The sequence below is a fragment of the Natator depressus genome, chromosome 10 (genome assembly GCF_965152275.1).
Source record: "Natator depressus isolate rNatDep1 chromosome 10, rNatDep2.hap1, whole genome shotgun sequence".
NCBI lineage: Eukaryota > Metazoa > Chordata > Testudines > Cheloniidae > Natator > Natator depressus.
In genome coordinates, this window is record NC_134243.1 from 47,891,494 (window position 1) to 47,915,072 (window position 23,579).

General features: G+C 49.1%; 1 protein-coding gene across 4 annotated transcripts in view; it reads left to right on the forward strand.

Annotated features, from left to right (window-relative positions):
* Positions 1–23,579, forward strand: part of LINGO1 (leucine rich repeat and Ig domain containing 1) — a 447,785-nt gene that overhangs the window by 311,273 nt on the left and 112,933 nt on the right. Inside the window, exon 6 of one of the 4 annotated variants that reach the window (XM_074966038.1) lies at positions 567–710. The exons of the other annotated variants lie outside the window; for them this stretch is intronic. The gene's annotated coding sequence lies outside the window, so the exon portion shown is untranslated. The remainder of the gene's footprint in view (positions 1–566; positions 711–23,579) is intronic. 4 annotated transcript variants of the gene reach the window in all.

Here is a 23,579-nt window from a genome sequence, read left to right on the forward strand (position 1 = left end):
TTATGAACATCTTGTCAGTGGTGAGATAGCGACATTAGAGGCAACTCAGCCAATCATCTGACACATGGTAGCTTAGTTCTTGTGCTTGCTGGGATCCCATTGGTTAACTTCCTGGGTTTGGCCTGAATTTTATAGCAAAAAAAAAAAAAAAGTGTGATTTCCCTGTGACCTTGCAGGCGTGAGATAACGTCCTCTGCCTACATCGGGCCTGGGAAATATGCTTTGCCTCTGTAGCTGGGTTGCTGCTTCCTGCCTGTTACATCGAGTTGAGTTTAAGAGTTAAGCTGGCCCTTTCTCATGTGTTGGGAACTTCCCCAAAGAACCGGACTGACCCAGCCACAGAGACACATGGAAGGTTTGCAGCGAGAAGCAAAGTCACCTCAAATGGGAGGTTTTCCCATGTCATTAGGAGCTCACTAATAAGGCACGTTTCACAAGTTATGTGCTTCCCCATGAGGCCCCTTTCCCAGTGGAAGAGGAGGCCCTTGCCCAGCCAGAGGTGAAGGTGGGAATTCATCTTCTGGCATGTTTCTGATACAAAACAGCCATTTGATTTAATTTCACAGATGAGATTGGATTTGAGGGGCACAAAATCACCCAGATGTTTGTGTGAAACGTCATGAGAAGATTGTCACTGGATTGGAACGGTTCTGTGCTTAGAACAAACCTACCTCTCATCACTGGAAAGATCACCTGGAAGCTAAAGGAAGGTTGGTCTTGTAGCTAAGGCATTATACTTGGAGTCCGAGTTCATTTCCCATTCTGCCTCAATCTTCCTGTGTGACCTTGGGTGAGTCACTTAATTTCTGACTCAGTTCCTGTCTGTAAAATAGGGATAATGGTGCTCCCCTGCCTCCAGGGGTGCTCATTAATGTTTAAGGTGTTCTGATACTGGGATAATGCGGGCCATATAAATAATGAAAGTAGATAGACCAGAGGAGAGTGCTGATGAGAAATTCCCTGCCCAGCTCTATAAGATAAACAGTCTTCCCACTGTACCAGGGTGAGATCAGTCCTTGATGTTACATGCCATGTTCTATGTCCTGCAATCCTCAGGCACTATGGCACTGTATGTTACTGGTGAATGTCCTGGCTTTCGGTGCAGTCCCAGGGTAGGGGTTGGACACACTGGCTAAGCATTTAGGGGGGTTGGAAGCACAACTCCCATTCACCGTGCATCCAAATGCCAGCCTGATGAACTCCCCCCCCTTTAAACAACAACTGAAGTAATAGCTCTCACCTTTGCCAAAGGGAACCCATGTAGAAGACTCTGGGGACAGGCAGAACAGCGGGGCAGAGAGGAGATTTACATCACATACACAAGTCACCTGGATCAAAGGGACCCCAACGGGCAACATCCAGCAAACAGCTAATAAATACGAGCCCTGGAGCAGGGAAATGTGCACAAGAGAATAATTTTCTTTCAGGATCAGCCCTTTCATAACCAAATGTGTCAATCTGACATTCAGGAAACTTTATTTAACACTTTTGTATTAATTTAACAATTTGGCGAATTGCTGCATTTTCTAAATACCGTTTTTATGCACCCAAACTCTGCGCTTTGTTCTTTTAAAACGATTTCATTAGGGTTATTTATTTTCTCTTCTGTCTCTCTGGGAGGATTTGGGGGGCAGGGTGGAGCCTCAGTGAACATACAGCTGTGAGCGTGTGTGCATGTTTGTGGAAATGGGTGGGTGTATGTGGACACAGGTATGTGGGGTTGTATACATGTTCATACCTGTGTATGTATGTGCAGCACCTGAGTGTGATGCAGGTGCATATTAGCATAGGTGCATGACTCTGCGTGTCCCATTTGCACGTGTGCCTGCATATGGGTCTTTGAACACACACGCGTATAGAGTATGTGTTGGATGTCTTGCTTCTTTGGTGGCGTTAGCCTCATCCATGAAGCACTGTAAGGCCAAGGAAGGTACGTTGGTTCTATGGACTTAGAAAGTCACAGGTCCCCTCATTAGGTCTTTTGTCTCCAAAGACCCATTTGAGCTCTGCAGTATAGTTGGGGTGATGGGAGGGAAACCCAGGAGCCCACATATTGGGACAAATCCTCAGCTGGTGTAAACTGACATTGCTCCATTGAGGACAGCTGAGGATCTGCCCCCTGGAGTATCTTTGTGAGGACAGAACCCTGGTCCAGCCTCGCTTTTTGGCTCTGAATCTGTAAACCTGCTTCTTTACCCATGGAACTGGGAACAATGCACCAGCCTGGGCTTTTCCCTAAGACTCTGGGCTCGGCTCATGTGGCTAGCAGAAGGGGATAGTTCTGCTTGCTCAGGGGAAGTCCCAAACCATGGTTTCCCCAGGGCTGGGCGTGCCGGCGGTATCTGTTGTGGAGGGTGCCTTCAGGGTACTGCACGTGAGTGTCTCCGGGGTACGAACCCTGTGCCTGAGCCAGTCGTAAGCAGCCTTAGCCTCCTGAATCTACCTCCTATCCAGCCATCTCCTCTGGCGGCAGTGCTCAAACCATTGGGAAAGGCCCCTTGATAGTGAAATCTCCAGCTCTCATCAGCAGGCTGGCTGCCTCCTCTCCCATCTGGCGTGCCCTTCAGATTGCAGCTACTTGCGGCTGCTGCATGTGGGGTGGTGGCTTGTAGGACTCGCTCAGCCAGCTGCTGAGCCTGTGAATGAGAAGAAAATCGAATGCCCCTGTGAACCTTGTGGCTCTGGCATGTAATGCAGCAGCGTGCTTGCCACCTCCTGGGTGCTGGGGGTACCACACCCAATGGGGTGAGGTGTTGAGCTGGGAAATTTACTGTCAAGGCACAGAACACCAGGGAGATGGGGGCCCGGGAAAATGAGTAGGAGACGGAGGTGGAAAAAGGAGTGGGAGAGGTGGGGACCCTGGGAAATGGGGTGGGAGAAGGGGGAGACCAGGGGAAATAGCAGGGGGCATGTAGAGACAAATCAGGAGAAGGGGGAGACACGGGGAAGTGGATCTGGGAGCAGGAGGAAATGGAGCTTGGCTTGTTTAGCCTAGCCACAAGAAGGCTGAGGGGAGATATGAATATAAATCTGTCTATAAATACATCAGAGGGATAAATACCAGGAAGGGAGAGGAGTTATTTAAGTTGAGTGCCAATGTGGACACAAGAACAAATGGATATAAACTGGCTATCAACAAGTTTAGTCTTGAAATTAGAGAAAGGTTTCTAACCATCAGAGGAGTGACGTTCTGAAACAGCCTCCCAAGGGGAGCTGTGGGGGCAAAAAACCGAACTGGCTTCCAGACTGAGCTTGATATGTTAGGGAGGTGATGGTATGACAGAACTACCTACAGTGGTGTATAGCTGATCTGCGACTGGTAGTAGCAAATATCCCCAATGACCAGTGATGGAATGCTAGATGGGAAGGGATCTGAGTTACTACAGAGAATTCTTTCCCAGGTGTCTGGCTGGTGGGTTTTGTCAACATGCTCAGGGCAATGTTCCCTCTAATTTTTGACAGGCCGTGTGCGCAAAAAATTTCTTCTGTGCGAATTTCTGAAGCAGAGTTCAAATTTGTGCGCCATGAGGCAAATCCGCCTAAGTGAGTAAAATGCTTATACATTTAAAAAGTTTTAATTTGCAATTGGTGATAATAATAGTTTTACACCATGTTATTTTAGAAATGTCATTTTTAAATACTTAGAAAAAGGACATTTAACCATTCTTCATGGAGTAGAAGTTAGTTTTAAGCAATATACTTTATGATCTTTTTTATAGGACAATCGCGAGCATATATCAAGCACATATTAATCATGATCATTATCAGTCCATAGGCTTCTGCCCATTGGTTTCCGCTTTCACCTTTCATTCTATACACATGTCCGAAAAGATTTTGATAAACATATAATAAAGACAATTTAATAAGTATGCCATTGTGTCCATTTATATGGGTTTTCAGATAGAGACATCATGCGTAAGAAAAGAAAAACAAGAGTTTGTGTTTTAAATTTAAAATTTTCCTTAAAAATATCAATAAATGATTATCAGCCAAGAATAAGATATGTACTGTAATTACAAATGCATTTTAATTTCTTATTGGTCAAAATGTCAAAGACTGCTAAACTAACCTTACTGTTTTTCCCTGCGATCTTTTTCATTTGCCCATTCAATATAAACTCTGTCCAGATCTATCAGTCCTCCATCCAGCTGGTAACTCTTAATACACACCAGCATGTCCAAATGATCTACTTGTAAACGATTCCATAGTTTGTTTTTTAGTGAGTTCATTAAGCTAAAGCCACGCTCACAGTCTGCACTTGATGCTAGGAATGTTCCTCCAATATCCATCAGCTTTGCAAGATCCTGAAAATGTTCGTTCTGGTGAGCAAATGTCACCATATCTGGGAAATTAAAACCAATTGGCTTTTGATTCTTTTGGCTACTGCAAACTTGAAGTCATTGTACTGACTGACTATAACAATCTCTTCAGAAAGAAAGTCTTTGTATTTTGAACATAGGGATCTGACAGATGACACTTTAAGAAATCCAACTTCCATACATCGTTCCACATTCTTCCTGTTGAAAACTCTCCCGAAGCTCTGGCATCTCAACAATATACACAAACCACGCCGTTGTCCTCATCATTTGTAAATATTTCACAAAGTTTAACAAGCATTACACGATGTGACTGTGGTGTAACCGTCTCTATAGTCTCATCCAGATTTAAATGAAGTCGCTGTTCTTTTATGCTTTAGACCTCTAGACAGTGACATTTTGGGATTGATTTTTTACCAGATTGGTTTATTTAAAATTAATACTTTTATTATATGGCTACTATTTCAATGCGCTTAACAGCATGACTCGACAAAAGGGCAAACGGGAGATCATTCAGATCAGGATACCAGAAGTTTGTGCAAAGCTCCGATCATGTCCATGCATCTGCGGAAAAAAAACGCGGGAAAATGGAGATGTGTGGGTCCCAACAGCCCCGACATGATCAACGTTCCATGTTTGAAATGCTGGCAGGGAGGGGTACGATTCATTGCCCTCCTTTCCCCCCCCCCCCCCGCCAGCTAGTAGAATCTGGCTGTGTTGATAGATGGCGGGCAAACAATGTCAAAAGTCGCCCATAAAGGATATTTTGGCCTGGCTCCGATGTAGTATTTTATTTTTTGTGCGCGTGGTGTTTAGGATCTTTGTGTGCGCGCACACGTGCACAGCTTAGAGGGAACAGTGGCTCAGGGTCTAACTGATCACCATATTTGGGGTTGGGAATAAATTTTCCCCCAGGTCAGATTGGCAGAGACCCCCTACGGAGTTTCACCTTCCTCTGCAGTGTGGGGCATGGGTCACTTGCAGGTTTAAACAAGTGTATATGGTGGATTCTCTATAACTTGAAGTCTGCAAATTGTGATTTGAGGACTTCAGTAACTCAGCCAGAGGTTAGGGGTCTATTAGAGGAGGAGCTGGGTGAGGTTCTGTGAACTGCAATGTGCTGGAGGTCAGACTAGATCAGCAGTTCTCAAACTGTGGGTCGGGACCCCAAAGTGAGTCACCATCCCTTTTTAATGAGGTCGCCAGGGCTGGTGTTAGACTTGCTAGGGCCCGGGGCCAAAGCTGAAGCCCAAGCCCCACCGCTCAGCCAAAGCCCAAGGGCTTCAGCCTGGGATAGAAGGTCTCAGGTTACAGGCTGAAGCCCTTGGGCTTTGGCTTTGGCCGCCCTGACCAGGGCAGTGGGGCTCTGGCTTTGCTTTGGCCCCTCCCCCAGAGTGGCGGGGCTTGGGCGGGCTCAAGCTTCGGTCCCCCCTCCTGGGATCGTATAGTAATTTTTGTTGTCAGAAGGGGGTTGCAGTGCAATGAAGTTTGAGAATCCCTGGACTAGATGATCATGATTGTCCCTTCTGGCTTAAAATCTGAGTCTAAGACTGTAACTGCACACCCTGTGTGTGTGACTGTACCTACACGTACATACCCTGTGGTGTATTGTTATACTGAGGGGTGTGTGAGAGACTGTAACTGCACACCATGTGTGTGTGGCTGTACCTACATACCGTGTGTGTGTGCGCGTGCATGTGTGTGACTGTACCTGCATACCCTGTGTGTGTGTTGTTATACTGAGGGATGTGTGAGGGGCTGTAACTGTTCTCCCTGTGTGGGGTAGGGGTGTGTGTGTGTGTGTGTGTGTGTGTGTGTGCACATGTCCACATGTGTATTAGAGACTGTAACTGCACACCCTCTGCTGTGGTGTTGCACCATGGGGTGTGTGTAACTGTAACCACACACCCTGTGCATAGTGCTCTTGTAATAACTGGCACATCTGCAGTTCCCTGATGTCTGGAAATGCCATCATTTTGGTTTGAATGTTTTACCATCTTTAAATATATTTGTTGTCAGTCAGACAACGACAGACAGCTCTGGTTACGAACTCCCAATGCTGAATTATTCCTGTAGGGCCTTGTCAGTCCCCACCTCTGATCTGGGCTAATCAAGGGAGGTGGCAGCTGCTGCATAGCAGCAGGCTTTGATGGGGTTTGATACCACAACTGTTGTCCCCCTCTCTTATCTCAGAGGGCTGTAGAGTCTCTGCTACATCCTCCTCTTCTCCCTCCCTTCATGGGATTGATAAATCAGGGCGGAGGGCTTCACAGAAAGATAGGGGCCTTTGTTCTTTGCTCAGACTCCCTGCATCACGCAGAGGAAAGCAGCTCTTCTTCCCTTGGGATTGTCTGTCCTGGACCCGTCCCCTCTCTTCCAGCAATGGCACCTGCCAAGGTCAGGCCTGATCTGCTTGTTCTAGGAGCATGTTTTAGTTATTCGAGATGCAAGGAGATAATAGCATGAGGATTAGCGCTGGATCTTGGCTGAGATTTCAGCTGGAGCCTGCTGCCAGGCAATGAAACCCCTCCAACTCCACTAACAATGTAGATGGGTGTGCATGTGGTGTGTGTGTGTGTGTGTGTATGTGTGTGTGTAATGGGCAACAGTGGCAGGAACGGATGCAGGGGATCACACCACAGACACGTTGCATAACGTTGTCTGCAGTGAGTAATATCTTAGGGCTCTTATCTCTTTCTTACACTTTGCCAGCACTTGCAGAGCTAGTCATGCCAATAAAGCTTCCTTGGATTCAGTTGTGTGTGAGATCAGGAGAGATCTTGGTTGTCTCCAGCAGTGTGGGTAACTGCCGCGTTTCTTCGCTTAGGAGCCAGTGCCACCACCATCAAGATTAAGGGGGCCTCTCCCACTGGCTTCAGGAGGCCCGGCAGCTCTCCTTAGGCTGTGGCACCATGAACAGTTGTGCTACTGATACGGAGCTAGTCCACCCTTTGTCATTTTATTAATTTCTGGGAGCCAAGGAAGACTCTATCCCAGCAAGCAAAGAGTTAACGCCATTCTACAATGCATCCCCCCGAATCCACAGCTTCTCATAGCATCCATCTACCATATCCAGCTGCCTGCTATGCCCCAAGCCCATGCTGCATGAGACCTCTCTTTCACTGCTGCACAGAGAGCCCTGTCTGGGCCTGCAGTCTTTACACCTCTAACTGCACTCTGTAGTTTTCCCTGCGCTGTACCTATCCATCCTCTCTCAACATGTCATATCTTTCCCTGGCTGCTACCACGCTAAAATACTCTCGGGCCAGCACCTTACTGTGTCGGTACCGAACTGAAGAGCATCCTAACCCATACGGTAGCAAAGCAGTGACCAAACCCAGTAGCATCTTCATTCACGCCTTGCCTCAGCTGTCTCTGACTGCGACTTTGCCCTGTACACTGGCATGTTTTGAAGAGTAGCTAACCTGCAGTGTAGCACAGCCATTGCCTAACTGCATCCAGGCCTGCATCTCACTACCGCGTCTAACACACAAACACCAGCCTGCCGCACAATTTCTGACAGCCTGGGCTCTAACTGCACAGTGCAGCATGGTCTCTTCCATGCTGAACTAAAGGCGAACCTCCACGTGGTTCTATATCGTTGCTAGCTGCAATTCCAGAAGCCCCAATCAAGGACCCCATTGCGCTAGGTGCTGCACACACACAAGAATTAAAAGACGGTACCTGCCCCAGAGAGCTTGCAGCCCAAGTATGTGATGAGAAACAACCAACAGGCAAGGGAGCCGCAGGGTAATGGTGAGGGGATTATGATTAGTCTAAAAACAGCAGTCACTTCACCAGCTGCCGAGCCACTGTCATTGCAGAGGTGAGATTCCAGAGGCTAATGTAATGCCTGGTGGATTTTTACAGGGTGCTTCTCCCAATCATGAGGGGTGACAAGGGAGAAAGAGTGAATCGGTCTGATGGGCAATAAAGACATATAATAGTAGAGTTTATATCCTGCAGAATTCTTACGCACATATTCCCAAGGATGGTCCCATTCAGAACCTGACTCAAGCCACACTTTCCCATCGCTGCTGCCATATCACTAACTCCCCCATACAGGTGTCCATGGATTCACCCCTTACTAAAGGCCCTTCCCCTCTGACTGCATCTTAGCCCACAGTCGCTGTGAATCACATTTCACAGCCTAGCATGGCATGTTCTGTACGTTCTCTGACTCCACTTTGAATTGCTGGTTGGTACCACATCTGACTGCACCATGGCCCACGGCGTCCTACTCAGTGCTTAATTTGTGCCAGCGCTGAGCCCCGGCACCTCTAGGTTTGGCAGTCCATAGCTCCAGTACCTCTGGGCTGGCCGCATCGGTTATAAATGTAAAAAAATTGCTTGAGCCCCAGCACCTCTGTCATTACAAATTAAGCTCTGATCCTACTGCTGATATTGTGGCTATCTTTGTTCTCCTCCACATTTTGCTATGGACTCATGTTAACCTGCCATCCCAGTGCTGTGACTTGTGCAGTACACAAGTTGCCAACACTAGGGGGAGTTGAGGTGAGGAAAGATGTCAAGAGCTGTTAAAATTTGCGAGTGAGCTTAAATGAGGGATCCATTTTAATTCTCCTGCCTGCCTGCTTCAGTGAAAATACAACGCCGCAACTCAGAATGGCTCATGTCATGTCTGACCACATCCAGCTAATGCACAGGTTGCTGTGGTGTGTGCTGCATCTCTCTGCACCACAGCTGTCCTAAGCCAGGACCACATCTTACTGGAGCTGGCCCCCAAACCCACAGCTTGCTTCAATATGATTCATACCTTCCCCCTAACATGCATCTTCTCATGGACTGCACAACATCTGTGCTTTAAACCACAACTTAGCAAGGCCTGGGCCACATCTAACTGGAGCCTAAACCGCAACGTACCACACTGTCTTTATCACACCTAGCTTGCCCTGTGGTGTGCCCCGGAACATGTCTAATTGCATTCTATCCAGATCTTACCATGCTCTCTACCACAGCTGTGTGCTCCTTCCACTTCATCATGACCTCCACCCCTCTCTCAGTCTAATCTACAGCAAGCCTTGTCCTCTACAGCATGTGACCGTACCCTTGTAGCGATGCCTCCACTCGGGGTGCGGGAACAATTTGTATAGTGGAGGTGCTGAGAGCCATTGAACCAAACTGTAAGCCCTGTATCTGATGGAAGCCACTTCAAGCCACAGGGCATAGGCGCCAACTTTCCCGGGTGCCGGTGGGTGCTCGCACCCCCCCGCCCCTGGCCCCGCCCTGACTCCACCCTTTCCCTGCTCCACCCCCATTTCAACCCCTTCCCCCCAAAGTCCCTGCCCCAACTCCACCCCTCCCTGCCCCTTTTGGAACCCTCCCCAAATCCCCACCCGGGCCCCGCCTCTTTCCTGAGCGTGCTGCATTCCCCCTCCTCCCCGCCGCGCGAAACAGCTGTTTCATGGTGCAAGTGCTGGGAGCTAGGGGGAAAAAGCGGGCACGCAGTGTGCTCCCGGAGGAGGCGAAGCAGAGGTGAGCTGGAGCGGGGGGCGGGGCGGGAAGCTGCCGGTGGGTGCAGAGCACCTACCAATTTTTCTCCGTGGGTGCTGCAGCCCCGGAGTACCCACAGAGTCAGCGCCTATGCCAGAGGGTGCAGCAGCACCCCTAGTTCCAGCCTCTATGTGTCCACTTGGAAAACCCAACACTCCAGTTACAAGCCAGAGGCATGGCTATATGTGGTCTGAATCAACATTTCATAAACCTCTTTGGATTTTCTCAGACGCAAGTTTCCTTGACCTTTTCCTCTCCTGGTGAATGTTATGGTGGCAACATATTCAAACGGGGACGTTTCCGAAGACTCAAAGGGCAGTTAGGCATTCAGATCCCATTAGTGCCTTTGAAAATCTTCCTTACAGGCATCCTCTTCTGCCGCAGAACACTAAGAGTGCATGAATAGTTAGCCCAGAAGTGAGCTCCCATCTGTGCTCATGAAAGCAGACTAGGTACATCACTAAATACCACTCACTGCTCTCTGGCCTCCTTAATTCCCCCTCTTCATCCCCCCTCTGTTCTGCAGAGGTTGAGTGTAGGTCACTGGACAAATGCTCCAAAATTAGCACTGTCCTGAAATGCTTAGGTCAGGCAGTAACCGAACTTTTTAACTCTCACTTCAGCCCAGCCTAACCCACAGCAATACGTTTGGATCAGTTTTAGTATTATTATTATTGCATATTACCATACAGCCTAGTAATGGACCAGAACCCCAGTGTGCTAGGTGCTGTACAAACACCGAACAAAAAAACTGACCTTGCCCCAGAGGCCTGGAGACAGACGACTGTATGGGGGAGTACAAGGAAACAATGAGGCAGTATCAGACAGCATACCAAGGCGTGGTTTCTGCACGTCAGTGGCAGAATGATTGTCAAGTGTTTTGTAGGCATCCCAGAAAGGAGGGGTTTTAAGGAGGGGTTTGAAGAAGGGGAATGCATTAGTTCTGCAGATGTTTACAAGGAGAGCCCCCCCACCCAGCCATGTCAGGGGCAGTATGGGAGAAAGCACAACAGGGCTGGATGGAGGCCAGCATCGCGGGCCGATCCGAGGTGAGTGTTGAGATCTCCCTAGTGAATAAGAGGTAGTAGGTGAGGTGGGGGTTGACTGAAGGACCTCAAAAGTGAAGTGTTGGGTACAGTAGAGAAGAGGCAGCCCAAGGAAGGATGCAAAGAGAGAGGTGACCTAGTCAAAGCGACAAGCTAGGAGAATGGCCTTTGCAGCAGTGTTCTGAGTGGAGATGAGCGGGGCAAGATAGCACTGGTCAGGGCCAGAGAGAAGGATGTGGCAGGAATCAAGACATGAGAGGATGAGAGCCTGGAGGAGAGTTTGAGCTGGGTAGGGAAGGCCGTATCTTAGAGATGTGATGCAGAAAGCATCGGCAAGATTTAGGCACAGACTAGATGTGGGGCCCAGAGAGAGGCCCAAGTTGACACCCAGGTGACAGGCCTGAGTGACAGGTGGGAGGAGGGAGAAGGCTTGGGAGAGGAGAGAAGAGAAGAGCTCTGTTTCAGCCATGTTGAGGTGACTGCTGGACATCCATGAGGAGGTGTCAGAGACAGGCTGAAATTGACTCTGAGGATGTTTGGATCTCAGGTTCTGGTTTGGGCCTGTCTCTAAAGAATTGCCGCTTTGCATTTTCTGGGCCTGACCAAAGCCTACTGAAGTTAGTGGGAGTCTTTCTATTGGCTTCAGTGAGCTTTTGTCCAGGCCCATTGACTGACTATGCCTCGTAACACCCCAACTGTAGCCCTATCACCCCCATCTGCATCCTGGTCCCCTGCATCTTACCTGTGCCAATGCACTATGACCCCCATGCTGACCACCACACTGACAGCTTACTGTGGCCTCTACTGGCATGGGATGCCTGTTTGCCATGCCGCCAACACCTCGAACAACGTCAGAGCCCACAGTTTGCCGCCACCTGTAAGACACCGTAGCCCCCAGCTTGCTGCATCTCATTGCCTGGCTCACATCCAGCTACATCCTCCTAAGCCAGCTTCTGCTCCATGGCACTTCCCCAGAGCCTACAGCCCAGCCTGGGCCCTGACGCATCCCTCACTCCATCCTGTGCACTGTGCATCCCTCTGCTGTTACTCTGCTGTTTTTCTAAGGACACTATAATTATCATCTTCGTTGCCTCATAAGATTATATTGCTACTGTGCTCTTTCTGCTTTAGTGGAGACACACACACACACACACACACACACACACACACACGCCCTCCCTCTGAGGAGCAAGGAGTACCAGTGCCCTTGAAGTGCCTGGTGTCTGATATCTTCATCTTTATTATTTAGAGGCTGTAAAGAGCAGCTCTGCTTGCCTGTTCCTCTGAGGACATGAAATGGAGCTGCTGGGGATGGCTGTGTGACTGGAAACAATCTGGGCAGGGACCCCCAATTACCACCCTGCAAGAAGGGTCATGCTAGTTCAGCCAGCTGCAGGGGGCTGCAAGTTAAAGGGGGTGTTAGCCCACCAGAGACGGGATGAGGTTTACTGAGCATGCTCTAGACTCTAGAGCAGAGCCCAGGCTGTTGTGTGCTGAGAGCTCTGTGGAGATGTGGGAGCCCCCAGAGAATCACATCTTACCCCTCCCCCTCATCCTTTACGTTGACACAGGCTGAAGTACATCCCGGGTTTGGCTTCCTTCTCTTTAGGAGGAAATCTCCATCCTGTAAACACCCCCGCTTTCCCAGCACCCCACCCTCAGCAGAGCTAAGTGTCCTGCAGCTGGCATGGCTGAGGGGCAGGAGTGTGGGTGGGTGATAGAATGGCTTTTCCATGCGCTGCCTGTGAGAAGGGACATGTAAATGTTGAATCGCATGTATTACCAGAGCTCCCACTGCTAGGAAACAAGTAGCCTTTCCTTCCCCTCTTTAATTTCCTGCCAGCCCCAGGCAGCTGGCCCAGTGGCGTCTGTTTTCACCTGCCAGTGCCTTTCTCCAAGCGGCTGCCGGCTCCCAAGCGCCAGGCGCTGCCTGCTCCAGTTAGCAGGCTCGGCATGCTCCTTGCTCGCTGTGTGAAGGAGTCGCCTCAGAGAGGCAAAGTAGGCTGGGCGTTTGATCCGAGCACAGCTGCTTTAGCCACGTCCGGAGACAAGCTGGAGGCCCGCTGCTTGTTTTTCCTTCCTCTTTAAAGTTGACACCATGTCTGTTGGATCCCAAGTTGCTGGGATCTCATCGAATCAAACAGCTGGGACTTGATAGGAGGCTCTTTGCCAAAAGATGTTTGCACAGCATGGGCTAAACTCCGCATCAGCCTTATGAATAAAGCGCTGCAGAATCTCCAGTAATGGTCCCAAACACATCCGCCTCCAGAGGTGATACCGCAGGGTTCTGAGCCCTTGTGGTAGAACAATGTCATATTTATTCAAATTCAAGCCGCCCCAGCATCCACTGGACCCAGTGCAACACTTGGGATTGGTTACTAGGAGGTGGCTTCCTCTTCATGAATTCTTCCAAAGACCTGGTGAGGAATATGGATGGGATCTTCCCAGGTTGCAATGCCAATATAAGTGAAAGTATAGCACTGGGGGCGATTTGCAGTGCTATGTTTCAGGCTGGTATAAATCGGGTTTATGACAGCAGTGCCTAGGAACCGACCTAGATCAATGGCCCATTTTGCTAGGCATTGGACACTCTGCTAGCTTTCCTACTCTGACCCTCTCTCGTTTGGTGTCATAACAGCCTGGCTATAAAAATCTCCACATAACTGTGACTTGCTGCTTAAGGACATAGGCTATGGAGCTGGAGGATGTTGTTTGGTTACATATTTTCCGGTTGGGCTGGCTGGATCTGCCTATGTGTCTGTGCTGCTTAGATGAGAGAGAGGCACGGTGGGCATGGGTGAGATAATACCTTTTATTGGCCCAACTTCTGTTGGTGGAAGGGACAAGCTTTTGAGCTTCCTGGAGCTCTTCTTCAGGTCTGGGGAAGGTAGCCAGAGTGTTAGAGCTAAATACAAGGTGGGGCAGATTGTTAAGCATGAGGAGTTCACACGTGCTCTAGGAGGCCTCTTAAAATGAAGAGGGCAGTTAAGGGTTAGCAGACAGCAGCGGTACAAATTGTTGTAATGGGCCATAAAACCAGTGTCTCTGTTAAGTCTATGGTTTTTAGTGTCCATGTGAGCCTGGAACTTAAATTCATAACTCTGCTGGTCACTAAAAACCATGGACTTAACGGAGATGATGGTTTTATGGCTCATTACAACAATGTGTAGCACACCCTACTAACCCTCTTTTGCCGAGCAAATTTAGAGATGTTAATTGCCTACTTAATTTTAAGTGGTCTCCTACAACATGTGTGCACCCCTCGTGCTTAACAATCTGTCCCACCTGGTATTTCGCTCAGACCCTCTGGTTACCTTCCCCAGACCTGAGGGAGAGTCCTTGTCCCTTCCACCACCAGAAGTTGGGCCAACAAAAGACGTTCCCTCACCTACCTGGTCTCACTCATATCCTGGGACCAGCCCGGCTATAACACCACTGCAAACTACTTAGAGGATATTAATTGGATTGTATGCAGTTTGTACAGCGCCTAGCACAATGGGGTCCTGCTCCACAGCTGGGGCTCCTAGGCAGTTCCACACCACAAATATTTAATAAGTCCTCAGTATAGCTGACCGGTCTCATTAGATAATTTCACACCTCCCCTCCCCCTTTCCCCCTCCTTTTTTCCCCCCCATAAGGAAAAGCATGAAGACAAATCACTTGTCTTCAGTTCAGGCTCAGCACCAGGCCCAGTTGTTTGCTCAACTAACGCTGTGCAGCTGACTAGCATGTCAGACTATAGGCTGCCAATGGACAGCCGGCATGAGGCTGGCAAACTCATTTCACCACAGGCTGGTGCTAACACCACCAAGCTGACGAGCACACTCCTCAGCCCTTGCCATCTCCCTTCTCTCCCACCCCCCCAAATGTCAGCTTACTTTCACTGCACTGGCATTTTAAAATAAGAATAACCGGCTCCAGGGCTCCTTAAACCGTGGAATTAAATATGTGTTTGGTCCCTAGGCAGAGTCTGACTCCTTGATTCTAAATCTGCTCAGTCAAGCGAAATATTACAGGGGGGAAAGCAATCGATATTTCTCCAGCCGAGCAGAGGAGAGGAAGCTGTGTGTCTGCAGGCATGTGCTGGTGAGGATGGGGGGGTGCAACTGGGGGAGAAAGGGCGTGTGTGAGGTTCTTTATGAATGACTGTGTGCAAGCGTGTGGGAGTGAGACTGGGGGTGGGGATGAGAGATGAGGGCGTGAGGGAGGGAGGATGAGCGGAGAGAGGAATTCTTAATGAATGAATATATAATTCTGAGGCAGTTCGGTGTGGTGTGTGAATGGGGGTAGCGGAGAGGGGTTGTGGGGGCTGCATTTCTCTGAGTGGGGCTAAGGGAGATGACCTGGATGGATCTCAGATGTAGTTGTCTCACAATGAAATACTCCTTTTGCTGTTTCATTAGGTGTAGTTTTGGAGCCAACCTTTGGTTTGGAGTTTGCATCTAATGACCCTGTATTGTTGGGGTGTTCGCTTGATTGCTCCCTACTGGTGATCTGACCCCGGCATGAAATACCTGGTGACGTCAACTCTCCTGGGAGACCAACCTGAGCTGAATGTGAAAATTCCCCCTTTGCCTTGGCCATGCTTTGCCGCCACCTCATGGTAGCCATGCCCCAGGCCCCATTTGGGGAAAAGTCTGACACTCCTGCTTTTGCCCAAAGAGCAGAAAGGGTGGAACTGACTGAGCTGGGCAGGAGGAGGGATTGGGCAGGTAATTTCTTCTGTTTGGAGGACATTTACAAGACAAAGGAGGTGGGAGATCAGTTCCAGATGAGTGAGCTGGTCTGTCAATGAATGCAGGCTTGTTAATGCAGGTCAGTATGGGCAGCCGGCAGGAATTATCTCATTTGTCTAGACCAGGCTTTCAGCTGTTCTGGGTTTCTGGATAACAGGATTTTTCCTAGCCTGGCCATGTGAGTCTATGCGTGATAGTAAGGGGTTGTATGGCAGGCGGGGGATTTTAGTGAGTTGAGTGAGTGTATATACCTGCAGGATAGATGTGTGATAATGTAGGTGTGTATCTGAGGTGTTAAGCATATTACAGAGACACGGTGGGTGAAATGAGGCTATGTCTACACTACAGCTTATGTTGGCATAACTTACGTTGCTCAGGGGTGTGAATAACCCCCCTGAGTGACATACATTACACCAACGTAAGCACTATGTCGGCAGACGGCAGGAGAGCTGGAGTAGTTAAACCAGCAGGAGAGCTCTCTCCCATCAGCTTAGAGAGGCTACATCAGAGAGCTTACAGCGTCACAGCTGCACCGCTGTAAGGTCTCAAGTGTAGCCATAGCCAATATCTTCTATTGGACCAACTTCTGTTGGCGACAGAGACAAACATTCCTCAGGTCTGGGAAAGGTACTGAGAGAGTGTCACAGCTAAATAGAAGATTGAACAGATAGTTGACCATAAGTAGTTAGCACAGAATCTAATTCTAAGTGACAATTCAAGGTGAAGCGGCCCATTAACTGAAGAAGAGCCAGTGTGAAAGCTTGTCTCTCTCACCAACAGCAGTTGGTCCAATAACAGATATTACCTCCCCCGCCTTGTCTCTCTGATATCCTAGGACCCACACGGCTACAACAAAACTGCATTGTTAAGCATAGGCATGTGTGTTGTGCATGGATATGTCAGTACAGAATATGTAAGTGTGTGTGTGTGTACATACAGTGCCATCTTGATTATCTGAACATAATTGGGCCATTGGATAATCGGGGATAATCAAGGTTTCTGATAATCTGCAATGAATAGGCATCAGGACTGTGTTTTGGGATTGACAGTGGATCTGATACTGAGTGTGAGTGTGTAATGTATCCCCAGGTGGATGCTGCCTAGCTAAGGCAGAGCTGTTCAAGTTTGAGTGTTTAAAATGCGATAGGGTTTGCTCTCTCTCTCCACTCACCTCAGGGTGGCTCCACCTGCCCAACCCCAGGCCTGGGATAGGCCTGTTAATACAGCTCTTTAGCATCCATATGTGGTCTGCTGGGGGTTGAATCTTACAAGGCTGAGGAGGGAATGGTCTACTGCTGCTCAGTTGGATTCACTCAAGTTTTTTCTTCTCCCTGCAAAAAAGAGAGATGGGGAGTCATTGATTACTGGACACTGTCAACCATTAGCATCTTTAACAGCCCTTTGTCCCCCAGGGGCTAAGCCCACCTTGGAGAGGGTTTATATAGGCCCTGCAGGCCTCGGTGCCATGATCGTTTTGCTGGAGCTGCGTACAGACATAATTTCTGGATGGTTAATCAGGCCCCAGGAGTTTCCACACTGTATACAGTTTTGCAAAGAAATTAACTGGCTGGCATGAATTCTGCACGAGGTTTTTTTGTTGTTGCTGCTGCTGGTGTTTTAAGCTCCCATTTGGAACGTGGCTGTGATATTTTTTCCTCCACCTGCTCCCAGTGCCAGGCCCGTGGGCTGCATCGATGCCCTCCCTTCCTTCCCAGCTGCTGAGACAGGCTGTGCAGCCAGATACAGACTACAAGCAGCTCACAGCCCTGCTAGCAGAAGACGTTTCTTGAGGCCAATAGAATGGAGCGGGCTGCAGCCAGGGTGGGAAAGGAACTGCCTTTACAGCATTGAGACGCCAATGGCAGTTCCCCCCCAGCCCTCATGTTGTCTCTGAGTTCCACGTGTGCTGCATTTCTGCAGCCTTTCTTCTTGAATCATGACTGGTTGGGAGGAAGAGGCAGGTGTGCACGCTGCTTTAGGTCAGGACGTAAGGGAGATTACCCACTGCAGGTGGAAGGACAATGGCAGCTCAGGGAGGCAGAATGCGGTTGCTGGATTAAGAACTGGTTCTGACCATCTGACACCCAGATGTCGGTGCTCAGGATCTCAGCTGCACCGCTTATAAACCACTTCCAGCAACACAACGCCCTCTAATAGTGTGCCAGGATACTGCTTCAGTACTGACTCAGACAAATGCACCTCTGCCCACTGGAGCTTTGGCTAGAGCTGTCCAGACTGGACAAGGAATGACCAAGTCCGGCTCTCCTTATCCGCACAAGAGCTGAAGATGTCACATCCTGAGGGGTTACAGCAACAAGCCCAGTGACTTAGAGACACTGAGCCCAGTTCCTGGGTCTGAGTTTCCGTCTGCTTCATGGGTTAACGTGGCAGTGCATCCTGCCTTCCCAGATGGGTGCTCGCTGTGTGGGGAAGAAGTTAAGCCTCAGATACCATGGTGATGGGCACTGTAATAAACTCCTAACTGGTTGACTGGACAAGGAGATAAAGGGCAGGATATCCATTGAAAGACAGGAAACCGTTCTTGGCTCAGGTGTTAGAGGAAGATACTGGGGGCAGGGGAGGAGGAGTGGTGTGTGCAAACTGAAGAACAAAAAACCTTCCTAGCTTCTTGACTCCTGCTGCTAGGAAATCAGAGAGTCCCAGCAGACTCCAGCCCTACCAAGACAAGCCAGTAGCATGTGTACTTGCAGCAGGGGCTTGTGAGCTGTCAGAGAGGAAATCTCTATATCAATGAGCAGCATGCTGAGATGGACTTGAAAATAAATATTTGAAAAGGAAATGGTCATCTATTGCATCCGATGAAGTGAGCTGTAGCTCATGAAAGCTTATGCTCAAATAAATTGGTTAGTCTCTAAGGTGCCACAAGTACTCCTTTTCTTTTTGCGAATACAGACTAACACGGCTGCTACTCTGAAACCTGTTTTCTGTTGTTTCCCTTCTCTCTTCCTCTCCTCCATCCTCACTTTATGTTCCGCTGAACATGAGAGTTCATTGTTAAGGGGTTTGTTTTTCCTTCCTTCCTTTCTCTTCTCCTGACAAGGAATTATAGTAGTTGAATTATTAACAATTCAAATCAGTACAGCAGGGAGGGCTGTTTTAATGCTGGGCTTGTCCGTGTCCAGGTTGTTGGGTGCTTGTTTTTCTCCCAGTTGCTTTGTTTATTTGCTGTGGTAAAACACTTCCAGATGGCAGCTCGTTTCCACGGGGAACAGAAAATGATGGGATAAACTGTCCAGAAAAACCACCCTCTTGCTTAGGACAAACCTGACACACATTCTCCCCATTCTCAGCTTTGGCTGGAGGTAAGATGATGGGAGCAGGGAATCGCTATGAGAGATGAGAAGAAGCGGTGGGGACTAGCTCACTATGTCCAGTGGATGTGGAGAACGGGTCAAGGTTTCTCCCATGCTGGAAGAAGTGTGGATGAAGATGGGTGCGGTGAAGGCTAGACCATTGTGATGCAGTGAAAGAGGAAATGCAGACAGAAGTTAGATCTCCTAGATCCTGAGTTCTCACCCCACCCTTCCTTTATTGCTACCTGGCTAGATCCCAGCTAGATGGGAGGGGGGGCCTGGGACAGAAAAGACATTGAAACAGGGGGGCCCAGTATGCAAAAGGTTGAAACCCAGTCTCCGAGACACATCCATTGTGAACTGGAGGTGGGGCTGTCTGGTAGCCCCCTGCAGGGTGGAGCTGCTGGGGGAATGTAGTGCACAAGTCAGTTCTGAGCTGGAGAGATGGGGTGCAGGGTTTGCCCATCATGTATGTGTTTAGTTATCAGCCTGCTATGGCACGGTGGGGGTCACTGGGAAGTCTATGTGGGATGGGGTCAGTGTGGGTGGGGTGGGGGTAACCAAGTGAACCTGAGGGAGATGTTGAAGGCTAACCGCATGGAGACAAGGCTGGGAGGGGGGGTTTGTGAATGAACTGCTCCAGCAGGAGGAAGATGGCTGGCTGCCACCCATTGGAAACACCTGGCAATGGCGTGTGAGCCTGTTCTGATGGGTAGGGTGGAAGGCTCTGAGAGAGCAGGTAGCGGGCTGGGCAAGGGATAGGGACAGGAGGAGTGTGCATGTTATACTAGGGCATGGCAGACTGATGCTGGCATAGGTGAGGCCTCATGAGGCAGAGAGAGCCTTGCGGTGGCAATGGTCTCTCCCCCCCCATGCCCAAATACAAGTTCCCTCTCATGCAGACTCCCACACCACCCTGTCTGGGTTGGCCATGATTAATGCTACCCACTGGCACAAGGGAATTGGCACCAACACTTAGGAGGAAAGAGGAGCAAGGGGGAATGAGTCCATTAGGGCACAACACACCTCCCCCACAGTTTGGATACATTGGGCAGCCCAGACGCCCACTGGGGAAGGGTGGCCACGCTGAAGCCTAGCGCGGACCCAGACATGCTGACAAAGAGAGGGGGGCCTGGGGGTGGCAGGAAAGCAAGGAATGGAGCAGCACAGCCTGTGGGGACTTTCCCCGTGATGTTCACAGCCATGGCACCCTGTAGCGCTCACAGAGTGGTGGGATGATACAGGGCCTCCCTCATCATCCCGAACTGTTCACTGTAAATCTCAGGCAACATATAAAGGGGAAATGGGGGTGGGGGGAGGAGTGGGAGAGTGGAATGGAAAGAATCTGAAGAAGAGGAGGGAGTGAAAGACATTGAGGTCATTAAAGGTCCCAGGGAATTCACAGGCAAAGGAGGAATGCCAAGAGAAGGTGTGAGATTGTGAGAGGTCTTCTCAGCCTGGCCATAAATGTTTGATGAACTTCCCAGCTATTTTTAGATGCCTCCATGCTCTGTGGAGAGTTCTCCAAGCAGATGGCGCAGGAGCAGCCTGCCAAATGGTGGCTGCCGTGCTGCGTTGGAAGGGGGTGCCCAGCAATCCGGGAGAGGAGTTTTAACGTCGGCTTCACCCTTTCAGCGGAGAGAAGCCAGACGGTTCGCTTTGCTGCCCGGCTGATGGGGCTGCCAGATGGCCAAATATTTGCTTGTACATTAGGAATGGGAAACATCAGCTATAATGTCTTAAATTGAAGAAACACGGATGCTGGTGTCTGGGACTCTTGCTCCAGCAGAACGTGGCGTCTGCAGACCTAAAACTAAAGCAGTGTGAGGAGACTTTGGAAGGAATGAGTGTGCATGCAGCGTTGCCATCTCTGAGTGGCTAAGTCTGAGGTCAATCCTGGAGCAGGTGCCCTTAGGCTCTGTTTGTTATAAACCATCATAAACAAGCCACTCCTAACTTGTTTCACTGTGTACAGCACCTAGCACAATGGGGCCCTGATCTGGGGTGGGGTCTGTAGGTGCTAGTGCAATGCAAATATTCATTATACGCGTGTGCGTGCATGAGTGTTACGTACATGTGCCATGTGGTCATAAAGCGTATCGCATAAACTCAGGCATTTCACAAGCCACATGGCAAAGTTCAAGCCACTCTGTGAAATGACTTTATACCTCACATGTGGCCAGCTGTGCCTTCTGCCTGTACCAGTGACAGTATGTCCAGCGTGGCCAATGTACTTCAGAGGAAGGGAGTGAGGAAGGAGGGGTGGAAAAAGGCCAAGCCAAACGAAACATACATGCGTGTGCGTGGCTGCAAGCGTGTGTTATAAAGCTAGTATGTCCAGCTCCAAACATTCACAAATGATGAGCCAGGCCCTAGAACATCATGAGATTATCTTAGAAACAATGAGATATTAAAACAAAGGTTCAGTTCCTAATATTTGCCGCCTGGCATTTGGGCCAAGGTTTTCTCTGCAACCAGGAGGGCTAGTCATTTACCCTTTTGTAATGAAAGCTGAGATTCTCACATAATAACTTGACTCCGGGGCCTGGGACTTTAAGAGAAAAACCAACTATTATGAGACTCCTGATGATGAAATTGTGAGAGTTAGCCATACTGTAAAACTTTTACTGTCCTCGGTAGAGAAAGAGCTAATGCCTGCCCCGCCCCATACATGCCTTCCTAACCCTCCCTCCCTCCATCTCCTCCTCCCATTCCTGTTTCATTCCTTTGTTCATGGGGCGGCATGAGCAATCTCCTACTTCCACTAAATGCTCCTGGGACAGGTGTGGCAATTTCCTTGAAAAACTTTGTTGAATTACGTTTAAGGATCTTTGGGGTCCATTATATTAAATTCAAAGTATATGGATTATTGTGGGCCAGGATAGTGTGTAACCTCGCCACGGGGGAGATGGGATGTCATTCCCTCTGAAGCACTTGGCATCTGCCACTTTTGGAAGACAGGATATTGGGCTAGCTGGACTGTTGTTCTGGCCCAGTATGGCCGTTCTTATGTTTGATGTGTGGCCTGGGAGTTCAAAGGACTATACTGAAATTATGCCAGACAAGCATGGACTTTGTGTGAAGTGGATTTCCTGGGGAATTCCTCGGGGGGAGGTTAATGCAAATTCCCCACCTCTGATTATGCAAAATCCCTTCTTTTGAAGCTGAGGAGAGGGTCTTTATCTGCCGATTACAGGAAATCGTAGGCCTGAGCTGTATGAAGAAGTGGATGAACTGCCCAGTTGGTTGTTCTGGCTGTGAATCTAAGGCAGTTATGAACTTGTAATCACAGGGAAACTCCAGTTGTGGGGTTGGAAGGACTGACAACTACCAGAGCCTGAGGTTGGGTTTGGGGGTGACCTCTAGTAAGAATTTTAGCATGCAGGTAGGTTTTTATTGTTTTAATAGGATTCCTCTGTAGTGCTTTTACCCTAAGAATAAATGTGCTCACTTAGAAAGAACTGTGTGAGAACTTTTATAATGGTGGGCAATATGCTGGGCACAGCTTCTGGAGAGAAAGCAAAGTGGAGAGGTTGGCCTTTCAGGCAGTCCGACTTGCTGGGATATCACACCTCAGTCCCTGGAAAAATCATGGAGCAGGTCCTCAAAGAATCAATCCTGAAGCACTTACATGAGAGGAAAGTGATCAGGAACAGTCAGCATGGATTCACCAAGGGAAGGTCATGCCTGACTAATCTAATCGCCTTTTATGATGAGATTACTGGTTCTGTGGATGAAGGGAAAGCAGTGGATGTATTGTTTCTTGACTTTAGCAAAGCTTTTGACACGGTCTCCCACAGTATTCTTGTCAGCAAGTTAAGGAAGTATGGGCTAGATGAATGCACTATAAGGTGGGTAGAAAGCTGGCTAGATTGTCGGGCTCAACGGGTAGTGATCAATGGCTCCATGTCTAGTTGGCAGCCGGTGTCAAGTGGAGTGCCCCAGGGGTCGGTCCTGGGGCCGGTTTTGTTCAATATCTTCATAAATGATCTGGAGGATGGTGTGGATTGCACTCTCAGCAAATTTGCAGATGATACTAAACTGGGAGGAGTGGTAGATACGCTGGAGGGGAGGGATAGGATACAGAAGGACCTAGACAAATTGGAGGATTGGGCCAAAAGAAATCTGATGAGGTTCAATAAGGATAAGTGCAGGGTCCTGCACTTAGGATGGAAGAATCCAATGCACCGCTACAGACTAGGGACCGAATGGCTAGGCAGCAGTTCTGCGGAAAAGGACCTAGGGGTGACAGTGGACGAGAAGCTGGATATGAGTCAACAGTGTGCCCTTGTTGCCAAGAAGGCCAATGGCATTTTGGGATGTATAAGTAGGGGCATAGCGAGCAGATCGAGGGACGTGATCGTTCCCCTCTATTCGACACTGGTGAGGCCTCATCTGGAGTACTGTGTCCAGTTTTGGGCCCCACACTACAAGAAGGATGTGGATAAATTGGAGAGAGTCCAGCGAAGGGCAACAAAAATGATTAGGGGTCTAGAGCACATGACTTATGAAGAGAGGCTGAGGGAGCTGGGATTGTTTAGTCTGCAGAAGAGAAGAATGAGGGGGGATTTGATAGCTGCTTTCAACTACCTGAAAGGGGGTTCCAAAGAGGATGGCTCTAGACTGTTCTCAATGGTAGCAGATGACAGAACG